The 10000-nt window shown below is 45.8% G+C and overlaps 7 non-coding genes and 33 pseudogenes across 7 annotated transcripts; all 40 read left to right on the forward strand.

Annotated features, from left to right (window-relative positions):
- The first annotated feature begins 141 nt into the window (after positions 1–141).
- On the forward strand, positions 142–260 carry LOC142133881 (5S ribosomal RNA; annotated as a pseudogene).
- An 81-nt stretch (positions 261–341) lies between these two features.
- Positions 342–460, forward strand: LOC142133854 (5S ribosomal RNA; annotated as a pseudogene).
- Positions 461–539: 79 nt separating this feature from the next.
- On the forward strand, positions 540–658 carry LOC142134051 (5S ribosomal RNA; annotated as a pseudogene).
- Positions 659–738: 80 nt separating this feature from the next.
- Positions 739–857, forward strand: LOC142134005 (5S ribosomal RNA; annotated as a pseudogene).
- Positions 858–939: 82 nt separating this feature from the next.
- Positions 940–1058, forward strand: LOC142133726 (5S ribosomal RNA). The gene has a single exon (XR_012686866.1). It is a non-coding gene; the product is annotated as a 5S ribosomal RNA (ribosomal RNA).
- A 79-nt stretch (positions 1059–1137) lies between these two features.
- On the forward strand, positions 1138–1256 carry LOC142133895 (5S ribosomal RNA; annotated as a pseudogene).
- An 80-nt stretch (positions 1257–1336) lies between these two features.
- On the forward strand, positions 1337–1456 carry LOC142134004 (5S ribosomal RNA). The gene has a single exon (XR_012686926.1). It is a non-coding gene; the product is annotated as a 5S ribosomal RNA (ribosomal RNA).
- A 277-nt stretch (positions 1457–1733) lies between these two features.
- On the forward strand, positions 1734–1852 carry LOC142134015 (5S ribosomal RNA; annotated as a pseudogene).
- An 83-nt stretch (positions 1853–1935) lies between these two features.
- LOC142133961 (5S ribosomal RNA) lies at positions 1936–2054 on the forward strand (annotated as a pseudogene).
- An 81-nt stretch (positions 2055–2135) lies between these two features.
- Positions 2136–2255, forward strand: LOC142133779 (5S ribosomal RNA; annotated as a pseudogene).
- An 80-nt stretch (positions 2256–2335) lies between these two features.
- On the forward strand, positions 2336–2454 carry LOC142134049 (5S ribosomal RNA; annotated as a pseudogene).
- An 80-nt stretch (positions 2455–2534) lies between these two features.
- On the forward strand, positions 2535–2653 carry LOC142133997 (5S ribosomal RNA; annotated as a pseudogene).
- Positions 2654–2893: 240 nt separating this feature from the next.
- Positions 2894–3012, forward strand: LOC142133760 (5S ribosomal RNA). The gene has a single exon (XR_012686898.1). It is a non-coding gene; the product is annotated as a 5S ribosomal RNA (ribosomal RNA).
- An 82-nt stretch (positions 3013–3094) lies between these two features.
- Positions 3095–3213, forward strand: LOC142133825 (5S ribosomal RNA; annotated as a pseudogene).
- Positions 3214–3294: 81 nt separating this feature from the next.
- On the forward strand, positions 3295–3413 carry LOC142133756 (5S ribosomal RNA). The gene has a single exon (XR_012686893.1). It is a non-coding gene; the product is annotated as a 5S ribosomal RNA (ribosomal RNA).
- An 80-nt stretch (positions 3414–3493) lies between these two features.
- On the forward strand, positions 3494–3613 carry LOC142134031 (5S ribosomal RNA; annotated as a pseudogene).
- Positions 3614–3694: 81 nt separating this feature from the next.
- Positions 3695–3813, forward strand: LOC142133875 (5S ribosomal RNA; annotated as a pseudogene).
- Positions 3814–4080: 267 nt separating this feature from the next.
- Positions 4081–4199, forward strand: LOC142133952 (5S ribosomal RNA; annotated as a pseudogene).
- A 245-nt stretch (positions 4200–4444) lies between these two features.
- LOC142133869 (5S ribosomal RNA) lies at positions 4445–4563 on the forward strand (annotated as a pseudogene).
- An 80-nt stretch (positions 4564–4643) lies between these two features.
- LOC142133988 (5S ribosomal RNA) lies at positions 4644–4762 on the forward strand (annotated as a pseudogene).
- Positions 4763–4845: 83 nt separating this feature from the next.
- On the forward strand, positions 4846–4965 carry LOC142133989 (5S ribosomal RNA; annotated as a pseudogene).
- Positions 4966–5207: 242 nt separating this feature from the next.
- Positions 5208–5326, forward strand: LOC142133972 (5S ribosomal RNA; annotated as a pseudogene).
- Positions 5327–5394: 68 nt separating this feature from the next.
- Positions 5395–5513, forward strand: LOC142133798 (5S ribosomal RNA; annotated as a pseudogene).
- An 81-nt stretch (positions 5514–5594) lies between these two features.
- Positions 5595–5713, forward strand: LOC142133924 (5S ribosomal RNA; annotated as a pseudogene).
- Positions 5714–5954: 241 nt separating this feature from the next.
- On the forward strand, positions 5955–6073 carry LOC142133795 (5S ribosomal RNA; annotated as a pseudogene).
- Positions 6074–6155: 82 nt separating this feature from the next.
- LOC142133887 (5S ribosomal RNA) lies at positions 6156–6274 on the forward strand (annotated as a pseudogene).
- A 398-nt stretch (positions 6275–6672) lies between these two features.
- LOC142133823 (5S ribosomal RNA) lies at positions 6673–6791 on the forward strand (annotated as a pseudogene).
- An 81-nt stretch (positions 6792–6872) lies between these two features.
- On the forward strand, positions 6873–6991 carry LOC142133732 (5S ribosomal RNA). The gene has a single exon (XR_012686871.1). It is a non-coding gene; the product is annotated as a 5S ribosomal RNA (ribosomal RNA).
- A 284-nt stretch (positions 6992–7275) lies between these two features.
- LOC142133971 (5S ribosomal RNA) lies at positions 7276–7393 on the forward strand (annotated as a pseudogene).
- A 240-nt stretch (positions 7394–7633) lies between these two features.
- LOC142133985 (5S ribosomal RNA) lies at positions 7634–7752 on the forward strand (annotated as a pseudogene).
- Positions 7753–7834: 82 nt separating this feature from the next.
- Positions 7835–7953, forward strand: LOC142134012 (5S ribosomal RNA; annotated as a pseudogene).
- Positions 7954–8033: 80 nt separating this feature from the next.
- On the forward strand, positions 8034–8152 carry LOC142133923 (5S ribosomal RNA; annotated as a pseudogene).
- A 79-nt stretch (positions 8153–8231) lies between these two features.
- On the forward strand, positions 8232–8350 carry LOC142134064 (5S ribosomal RNA). The gene has a single exon (XR_012686940.1). It is a non-coding gene; the product is annotated as a 5S ribosomal RNA (ribosomal RNA).
- An 80-nt stretch (positions 8351–8430) lies between these two features.
- Positions 8431–8549, forward strand: LOC142133802 (5S ribosomal RNA; annotated as a pseudogene).
- Positions 8550–8630: 81 nt separating this feature from the next.
- On the forward strand, positions 8631–8749 carry LOC142133986 (5S ribosomal RNA; annotated as a pseudogene).
- An 82-nt stretch (positions 8750–8831) lies between these two features.
- LOC142133691 (5S ribosomal RNA) lies at positions 8832–8950 on the forward strand. The gene has a single exon (XR_012686835.1). It is a non-coding gene; the product is annotated as a 5S ribosomal RNA (ribosomal RNA).
- A 397-nt stretch (positions 8951–9347) lies between these two features.
- LOC142133824 (5S ribosomal RNA) lies at positions 9348–9466 on the forward strand (annotated as a pseudogene).
- An 81-nt stretch (positions 9467–9547) lies between these two features.
- LOC142133783 (5S ribosomal RNA) lies at positions 9548–9666 on the forward strand (annotated as a pseudogene).
- An 81-nt stretch (positions 9667–9747) lies between these two features.
- On the forward strand, positions 9748–9866 carry LOC142133983 (5S ribosomal RNA; annotated as a pseudogene).
- Positions 9867–9948: 82 nt separating this feature from the next.
- LOC142133898 (5S ribosomal RNA) overlaps positions 9949–10000 on the forward strand; it is a 119-nt pseudogene continuing 67 nt past the window's right edge.

Genomic DNA, 10000 nt, shown 5'->3' on the forward strand with positions numbered 1-10000 from the left:
CCCTGAACAAGCCCAATCTCGTCTGATCTTGAAAGCTAAGCAGGTCCAGGCCTGGTTAGTACTTTTTTTTCTCTCATGTTCTGGCTTCCTTCAATGCTGGTTTTAAAATGTATAAGTGATGTAGGTCATTAGGAAACCAATACCTACAGCCACACCACCCTGGACAAGCCCAATCTCATCTGATCTTGGAAGCTAAGCAGAGCCAGACCTGGTTAGTACTTGGATGGGAGACCACCTGGAAATACCAGGTGCTGTAGGCCTTTTTTTCTTCTCTCTTGTTCCGGCTTCCTTCAATGCTGGTTTCTAGATGTATAAGAGATGTAGGTCAATAGGAAAACAATACCTACAGCCACACCACCCTGAACAAGCCCAATCTCATCTGATCTTCAAAGCTAAGCAGGGCCAGGCCTGGTTAGTACTTGGATGGGAGACCACCTGGGAATACCAGGTGCTGTAGGCCTTTTTTTTTCCCTCTTGTTCCGGCTTCCTTCAATGCTGGTTTTGAGATTATAAGAGATGTAGGTCAATACAAAACCATTACCTACAAGCTACACATCTCTGAACAATCCCAATCTCGTTTGATCTTGGAAGCTAAGCAGGGCTGCACCTGGTTAGTACTTTGATGGGAGACCACCTGGGAATACAGGTGCTGTAGGCCTTTTTTTCTTCTCTCTTGTTCCGGCTTCCTTCAATGCTGGTTTTGAGATGTATAAGAGATGTAGGTCAATAGGAAACAATACCTACAACCACTCCACCTTGAACAAGCACAATCTCATCTGATCTTGAAAGATAAGCAGCGCCGGGCCTAGTTAGTACTTGAATGGGAGACCACCTGGGAATACCAGGTGCTGTAGGCCTTTTTTTTCCCCTCTCTTGTTCCGGCTTCCTTCAATGCTTATTTTGAGATGTATAAGTGATGTAGGTCATTAGGAAACCAATACCTACAGCCACACCACCCTGAACAAGCCCAATCTCGTCTGATCTTGGAAGCTAAGCAGGGCTGGGCCTGGTTAGTACTTGGATGGGAGACCACCCGGAAATACCAGGTGCTGTAGGCTTTCTTTTTTCTCTCTTGTTCCGGCCTCCTTCAATGCTGGTTTGAGATGTATAAGAGATGTAGGTCAATAGGAAACCAATACCTACAGCCACACCACCCTGAACAAGCCCAATCTCGTCTGATCTTGGAAGCTAAGCAGAGCCATGCCTGGTTAGTACTTGGATGGGAGACCACCTGGGAATACCAGGTGCTGTAGGCCTTTTTTTCTTCTCTCTTGTTCCGGCTTCCTTCAATGCTGTTTCTAGATGTATAAGAGATGTAGGTCAATAAGAAAACAATACCTACAGCCACACCACCCTGAACAAGCCCAATCTCATCTGATCTTGGAAGCTAAGCAGGGCTGGGCCTGGTTAGTACTTGGATGGGAGACCACCTGGGAAATACCAGGTGCTGTAGGCCTTTTTTTTTTCTCTCTTGTTCTGGCTTCCTTCAATGCTGGTGTTGAGATTTATAAGAGATGTAGGTCAATAGGAAACTAATACCTACAGCCACTCCACCTTGAACAAGCACAATCTCGTCTGATCTGAAAGATAAGTCACGCCAGGCCTAGTAGTACATGGATGGGAGACCACCTGGGAAACCAGGTGCTGTAGGCCTTTTTTTTTCTCTTTGATCCGGCTTCCTTTTAATGCTGGTTTTCAGATGTATAAGTGATGTAGGTCATTAAGAAACCAAATCCTACAGCCACTACACCCTAAACAAGCCCAATCTCGTCTGATCTTGGAAGCTAAGCAGAGCCGGGCCTGGTTAGTACTTGGATGCGAGACCACCTGGGAATACCAGGTGCTGTAGGCATTTTTTTTTTTCTCTCTTGTTCCGACTTCCTTCAATGCTGGTTTTGAGATGTATAAGAGATGTAGGTCAATAGGGAACCCAATACCTACAGCCACACCACCCTGAACAAGCCCAATCTCGTCTGATCTTGGAAGCTAAGCAGAGCCGTGCCTGGTTAGTACTTGGATGGGAGACCACCTGGAATACCAGGTTGCTGTAGGCCTTTTTTTCTTCTCTCTTGTTCCGGCTTCCTTCAATGCTGGTTTCTAGATGTATAAGAGATGTAGGTCAATAGGAAAACAATACCTACAGCCTCACCACCCCTGAACAAGCCCAATCTCATCTGATCTTGGAAGCTAAGCAGGGCTGGGCCTGGTTAGTACTTGAATGGGAGACCACCTGGGAATACCAGGTGCTGTAGGCCTTTTTTTTTTCTCTCTTGTTCTGGCTTCCTCAATGCTTGTGTTGAGATTTATAAGAGATGTAGGTCAATAGGAAACTAATACCTACAGCCACTCCACCTTGAACAAGCACAATCTCGTCTGATCTTGAAAGATAAGCCACGCCAGGCCTAGTTAGTACATGGATGGGAGACCACCTGGGAAAACCAGGTGCTGTAGGCCTTTTTTTTTCTCTTTTGATCCGGCTTCCTTCAATGCTGGTTTTCAGATGTATAAGTGATGTAGGTCATTAAGAAACCAAATCCTACAGCCACTACACCCTAAACAAGCCCAATCTCGTCTGATCTTGGAAGCTAAGCAGAGCCGGGCCTGGTTAGTACTTTGATGGGAGACCACCTGGGAATACCAGATGCTGTAGGCCTTTTTTTTTTCTCTCTTGTTCCGGCTTCCTTCAATGCTGGTTTTGAGATGTATAAGAGATGTAGGTCAATAGGAAACCAATACCTACAGCCCCACCACCCTGAACAAGCCCAATCTCGTCTGATCTTGAAAGCTAAGCAGGTCCAGGCCTGGTTAGTACTTTTTTTTTTATATCTTGTTCTGGCTTCCTTCAATGCTGGTTTTAAAATGTATAAGTGATGTAGGTCATTAGGAAATCAATACCTACAGCCACACCACCCTGGACAAGCCCAATCTCGTCTGATCTTGGAAGCTAAGCAGGGCCGGGCCTGGTTAGTACTTGGATGGGAGACCACCTGGGAATACCAGGTGCTGTAGGCCTTTTTTTTTTTCTCTCTTGTTCCGGCTTCCTTCAATGCTTGTTTTTAGATGAATAAGAGATGTAGGTCAATAGGAAAACAATACCTACAGCAACACCACCCTGAACAAGCCCAATCTCGTCTGGTTTTGGAAGCTAAGCAGGGACGGGCCTGGTTAGTACTTGGATGGGAGACCACCTGGGAATACCAGGTGCTGTAGGCCTTTTTTTCTTCTCTCTTGTTCCGGCTTCCTTCAATGCTGGTTTCTAGATGTATAAGAGATGTAGGTCAATAGAAAAACAATACCTACAGCCACACCACCCTGAACAAGCCCAATCTCGTCTGATCTTGGAAGCTAAGCAGGGCTGGGCCTGGTTAGTACTTGGATGGCAGACCACCTGGAAATACCAGGTGCTGTAGGCCTTTTTTTTTCTCTCTTGTTCCGGCCTCCTTCAATGCTGGTTTTGAGATGTATAAGAGATGTAGGTCATTTGGAAACCATTACCTACAGCCACACCACCCTGAACAAGCCCAATCTCGTCTGATCTTGGAAGCTAAGCAGAGCTGGGCCTGGTTAGTACTTGGGATGGGAGACCAGCTGGGAATACCAGTGTCTGTAGGCCTTTTTTTCTTCTCTCTTGTTCCGGCTTCCTTCAATGCTGGTTTCTAGATGTATAAGAGATGTAGGTCAATATGAAAGCAATACCTACAGCCACACCACCCTGAACAAGCCCAATCTCGTCTGATCTTGGAAGCTAAGCAGGGACAGGCCTGGTTAGAACTTGGATGGGAGACCACCTGGGAATACCAGGTGCTGTAGGCTTTTTTTTCTTCTCTCTTGTTCCGGCTTCCTTCAATGCTGGTTTTTAGATGTATAAGAGATGTAGGTCAATAGAAACCATTACCTACAGCCACACCACCCTGAACAAGTCTGATCTTGTAAGCTAAGCAGAGCCGGCCTGGTTAGTACTTGGATGCAAGACCACCTGGGAATACCAGGTGCTGTAGGCCCTTTTTTTTTCTCATGTTCCGACTTCCTTCAATGCTGGTTTTGAGATGTATAAGAGATGTAGGTCAATAGGAAACCAATACCTACAGCCACACCACCCTGAACAAGCCCAATCTCGTTTGATCTTGGAAGCTAAGCAGGGGCCGGACCTGGTTAGTACTTGGATGGGAGACCACCTGGAATACCAGGTGCTGTAGGCCTTTTTTTTTCTCTCTTGTTCCGGCTTCCTTCAATGCTGGTTTTTTAGATGTATAAGAGATTGTAGGTCAATAGGAAAACAATACCTGCAGCAACACCACCCTGAACAAGCCCAATCTCGTCTGATCTTGAAAGCTAAGCAGGTCCGGGCCTGGTTAGTACTTTTTTTTTTTCTCTCTTGTTCTGGCATCCTTCAATGCTTGGTTTTAAAAATGTATAAGTGATGTAGGTCATTAGGAAACCAATACCTAACAGCCACACCACCATGGACAAGCCCTATCTCGTCTGATCTTGGAAGCTAAGCAGGGCCGGGCCTGGTTAGTACTTGGATGGGAGACCACCTGGGAATACCAGGTGCTGTAGGCCTTTTTTTTTTCTCTCTTGTCCGGCTTCCTTCAATGCTGGTTTTTAGATGTATAAGAGATGTAGGTCAATAGGAAACCAATACCTACAGCCACACCACCCTGAACAAGCCCAATCTCGTCTGATCTTGGAAGCTAAGCAGAGCCGGGGCTGGTTAGTACTTGGATGCGAGACCACCTGGGAATAGCAGGTGCTGTAGGCCCTTTTTTTTTCTCTCTTGTTCCGACTTCCTTCAATGTCTGGGTTTTGAGATGTATAAGAGATGTAGGTCAATAGGAAACCAAAACCTACAGCCACACCACCCTGAACAAGCCCAATCTTGTCTGATCTTGGAAGCTAAAGCAGCGCTGGGCCTGGTTAGTACTTGGATGCGAGACCACCTGGGAATACCAGGTGCTGTAGGCCCTTTTTTTTTTCTCTCTTGTTCCGACTTCCTTCAATGCTGGTTTTGAGATGTATAAGAGATGTAGGTCAATAAGAAACCAATACCTACAGCCACACCACCCTGAACAAGCCCAATCTTGTCTGATCTTGAAAGCTAAGCAGGTCCGGGCCTGGTTGGTACTTTTTTTTTTTCTCTCTTGTTCTGGCTTCCTTCAATGCTGGTTTTAAAATGTATAAGTGATGTAGGTCATTAGGAAACCAATACCTACAGCCACACCACCCTGGACAAGCCTAATCTCGTCTGGTCTTGGAAGCTAAGCAGGGCCGGGCCTGGTTAGTACTTGGCTCAGAGACCACCTGGGAATACCAGGTGCTGTAGGCCTTTTTTTTTTTCTCTCTTGTTCCGGCTTCCTTCAATGCTTGTTTTTAGATGTATAAGAGGAAAGCAATACCTACAGCCACACCACCCTGAACAAGCCCAATCTCATCTGATCTTGGAAGCTAAGCAGCGCCAGGCCTGGTTAGTACTTGGATGGGAGACCACCTGGGAATACCAGGTGCTGTAGGCTTTTTTTTTTTCTCTCTTGTTCCGGCTTCCTTCAATGCTGGTTTTTAGATGTATAAGAGATGTAGGTCAATAGGAAACCAATACCTACAGCCACACCACCCTGAACAAGCCCAATCTCATCTGATCTTGGAAGCTAAGCAGAGCCGGGGCTGGTTAGTACTTGGATGCGAGACCACCTGGGAATACCAGGTGCTGTAGGCCCTTTTTTTTTTCTCTCTTGTTCCGACTTCCTTCAATGCTGGTTTTGAGATGTATAAGAGATGTAGGTCAATAGGAAACCAATACCTGCAGCCACACCACCCTGAACAAGCCCAATCTCGTCTGATCTTGAAAGCTAAGCAGGTCCAGGCCTGGTTAGTACTTTTTTTTTTCTATCTTGTTCTGGCTTCCTTCAATGCTGGTTTTAAAATGTATAAGTGATGTAGGTCATTAGAAAACCAATACCTACAGCCACACCACCCTGGACAAGCCCAACTTCGTCTGATCTTGGAAGCTAAGCAGGGCCGGGCCTGGTTAGTACTTGGTTGGGAGACCACCTGGGAATACCAGGTGCTGTAGGCCTTTTTTTTTTTCTCTCTTGTTCCGGCTTCCTTCAATGCTTGTTTTTAGATGAATAAGAGATGTAGGTCAATAAGAAAACAATACCTACAGCCACACCACCCTGAACAAGCCCAATCTCGTCTGATCTTGGAAGCTAAGCAGGGCTGGGCCTGGTTAGTACTTGGATGAGAGACCACCTGGAAATACCAGATGCTGTAGGCTTTTTTTTTTCTCTCTTGTTCCGGCCTCCTTCAATGCTGGTTTTGAGATGTATAAGAGATGTAGGTCAATAGGAAACCAATACCTACAGCCACACCACCCTGAACAAGCCCAATCTCGTCTGATCTTGAAAGCTAAGCAGGTCCGGGCCTGGTTAGTACTTTTTTTTTTCTCTCTTGTTCTGGCTTCCTTCAATGCTGGTTTTAAAATGTATAAGTGATGTAGGTTATTAGAAAACCAATACCTACAGCCACACCACCCTGAACAAGCCCAATCTCGTCTGATCTTGAAAGCTAAGGAGGTCCGGGCCTGGTTAGTACTTTTTTTTTTCTCTCTTGTTCTGGCTTCCTTCAATGCTGGTTTTAAAATGTATAAGTGATGTAGGTTATTAGAAAACCAATACCTACAGCCACACCACCCTGAACAAGCCCAATCTCGTCTGATCTTGGAAGCTAAGCAGAGCCAGGCCTGGTTAGTACTTAGATGGGAGACCACCTGGGAATACCAGGTGCTGTAGGCCTTTTTTTCTTCTCTCTTGTTCCGGCTTCCTTCAATGCTGGTTTTTAGATGTATAAGAGATGTAGGTCAATTGAAAAACAATACCTACAGCCACACCACCCTGAACAAGCCCAATCTCGTCTGATCTTGGAAGCTAAGCAGGGACAGGCCTGGTTAGTACTTGGATGGGAGACCACCTGGGAATACCAGGTGCTGTAGGCCTTTTTTTTTTCTCTCTTGTTCCGGCTTCCTTCAATGCTGGTTTTTAGATGTATAAGAGATGTAGGTCAATAGGAAACCAATACCTACAGCCACACCACCCTGAACAAGCCAATCTCGTCTGAATCTTGGAAGCTAAGCAGAGCCGGGGCTGGTTAGTACTTGGATGCGAGACCACCTGGGAATAGCAGGTGCTGTAGGCCCTTTTTTTTTTTCTCTCTTGTTCCGACTTCCTTCAATGCTGGTTTCTGAGATGTATAAGAGATGTAGGTCAATAGGAAACCAAAACCTACAGCCACACCACCCTGAACAAGCCCAATCTTGTCTGATCTTGGAAGCTAAGCAGCGCTGGGCCTGGTTAGTACTTGGATGCGAGACCACCTGGGAATACCGGTGCTGTAGGCCCTTTTTTTTTCTCTCTTGTTCCGACTTCCTTCAATGCTGGTTTTGAGATGTATAAGAGATGTAGGTCAATAAGAAACCAATACCTACAGCCACACCCACCCTGAACAAGCCCAATCTTGTCTGATCTTGAAAGCTAAGCAGTCCGGGCCTGTTGGTACTTTTTTTTTTTCTCTCTTGTTCTGGCTTCCTTCAATGCTGGTTTTAAAATGTATAAGTGATGTAGGTCATTAGGAAACCAATACCTACAGCCACACCACCCTGGACAAGCCTAATCTCGTCTGGTCTTGGAAGCTAAGCAGGGCCGGGCCTGGTTAGTACTTGGCTCAGAGACCACCTGGGAATACCAGGTGCTGTAGGGCCTTTTTTTTTTTCTCTCTTGTTCCGGCTTCCTTTAATGCTTGTTTTTAGATGTATAGAGATGTAGGTCAATAAGAAAACAATACCTACAGCCACAGCACCCTGAACAATCCCAATCTCGTTTGATCTTGGAAGCTAAGCAGGGTGGGCCTGGTTAGTACTTGGATGGGAGACCACCTGGAAATACCAGGTGCTTGTAGGCTTTTTTTTTTCTCTTTTGTTCCGGCCTCCTTCAATGCTGGTTTTGAGATGTATAAGAGATGTAGGTCAATTAGAAAACAATACCTACTGCCACACCACCCTGAACAAGCCCAATCTCATCTGATCTTGGAAGTTAAGCAGGGCTGGGCCTGGTTAGTACTTGGATGGGAGACCCCTGGAAATACCAGGTGCTAGTAGGCATATTTTTTCTCTCTTGTTCCGGCCTCCTTCAATGCTGGTTTTGAGATGTATAAGAGATGTAGGTCAATAGGAAACCAATACCTACAGCCACACCACCCTGAACAAGCCCAATCTCATCTGATCTTGGAAGCTAAGCAGAGCCGGGCCTGGTTAGTACTTGGATGGGAGACCACCTGGGAATACCAGGTGCTGTAGGCTTTCTTTTCTTCTCTCTTGTTCGGCTTCCTTCAATGCTGGTTTTTAGATGTATAAGAGATGTAGGTCAAAACAAAAACAATACCTACAGCCGCACCACCCTGAACAAGCCCAATCTCGTCTGATCTTGGAAGCTAAGCAGGGACGAGCCTGGTTAGTACTTGGATGGGAGACCACCTGGGAATACCAGGTGCTGTAGGCCTTTTTTTTTTCTCTCTTGTTCCGGCTTCCTTCAATGCTGGTTTTTAGATGTATAAGAGATGTAGGTCAATAGGAAACCAATACCTACATCCACACCACCCTGAACAAGCCCAATCTCATCTGATCTTGGAAGCTAAGCAGAGCCGGGGCTGGTTAGTACTTGGATGCGAGACCACCTGGGAATACCAGGTGCTGTAGGCCCTTTTTTTATTCTCTCTTGTTCCGGCTTCCTTCAATGCTTTTTTTTAGATGTATAAGAGATGTAGGTCAATAAGAAAACAATACCTACAGCCACACCACCCTGAACAAGCCCAATCTCGTCTGATCTTGGAAGCTAAGCAGGGCTGGGCCTGGTTAGTACTTGGATGGGAGACCACCTGGAAATACCAGGTGCTGTAGGCTTTTTTTTTTCTCTCTTGTTCCAGCCTCCTTCAATGCTGGTTTTGAGATCTATAAGAGATGTAGGTCAATAGGAAACCAATACCTACAGCCACACCACCCTGAACAAGCCCAATCTCGTCTGATCTTGAAAGCTAAGCAGGTCCAGGCCTGGTTAGTACTTTTTTTTTTCTCTCTTGTTCTGGCTTCCTTCAATGCTGGTTTTAAAATGTATAAGTGATGTAGGTTATTAGAAAACCAATACCTACAGCCACACCACCCTGAACAAGCCAATCTCGTCTGATCTTGAAAGCTAAGGAGGTCCGGGCCTGGTTAGTACTTTTTTTTTTCTCTCTTGTTCTGGCTTCCTTCAATGCTGGTTTTAAAATGTATAAGTGATGTAGGTTATTAGAAAACCAATACCTACAGCCACACCACCCTGAACAAGCCCAATCTCGTCTGATCTTGGAAGCTAAGCAGAGCCAGGCCTGGTTAGTACTTAGATGGGAGACCACCTGGGAATACCAGGTGCTGTAGGCCTTTTTTTCTTCTCTCTTGTTCCGGCTTCCTTCAATGCTGGTTTTTAGATGTATAAGAGATGTAGGTCAATAAAAAAACAATACCTACAGCCGCACCACCCTGAACAAGCCCAATCTCGTCTGATCTTGGAAGCTAAGCAGGGACAGGCCTGGTTAGTACTTGGATGGGAGACCACCTGGGAATACCAGGTGCTGTAGGCCTTTTTTTTTTCTCTCTTGTTCCGGCTTCCTTCAATGCTGGTTTTTAGATGTATAAGAGATGTAGGTCAATAGGAAACCAATACCTACAGCCACACCACCCTGAACAAGCCCAATCTCGTCTGATCTTGGAAGCTAAGCAGAGCCGGGGCTGGTTAGTACTTGGATGTGAGACCACCTGGGAATAGCAGGTGCTGTAGGCCCTTTTTTTTTTCTCTCTTGTTCCGACTTCCTTCAATGCTGGTTTTGAGATGTATAAGAGATGTAGGTCAATAGGAAACCAAAACCTACAGCCACACCACCCTGAACAAGCCCAATCTTGTCTGATCTTGGAAGC

This window comes from Mixophyes fleayi, unplaced genomic scaffold, assembly GCF_038048845.1.
Source record: "Mixophyes fleayi isolate aMixFle1 unplaced genomic scaffold, aMixFle1.hap1 Scaffold_389, whole genome shotgun sequence".
In the NCBI taxonomy this organism is placed as follows: domain Eukaryota; kingdom Metazoa; phylum Chordata; class Amphibia; order Anura; family Limnodynastidae; genus Mixophyes; species Mixophyes fleayi.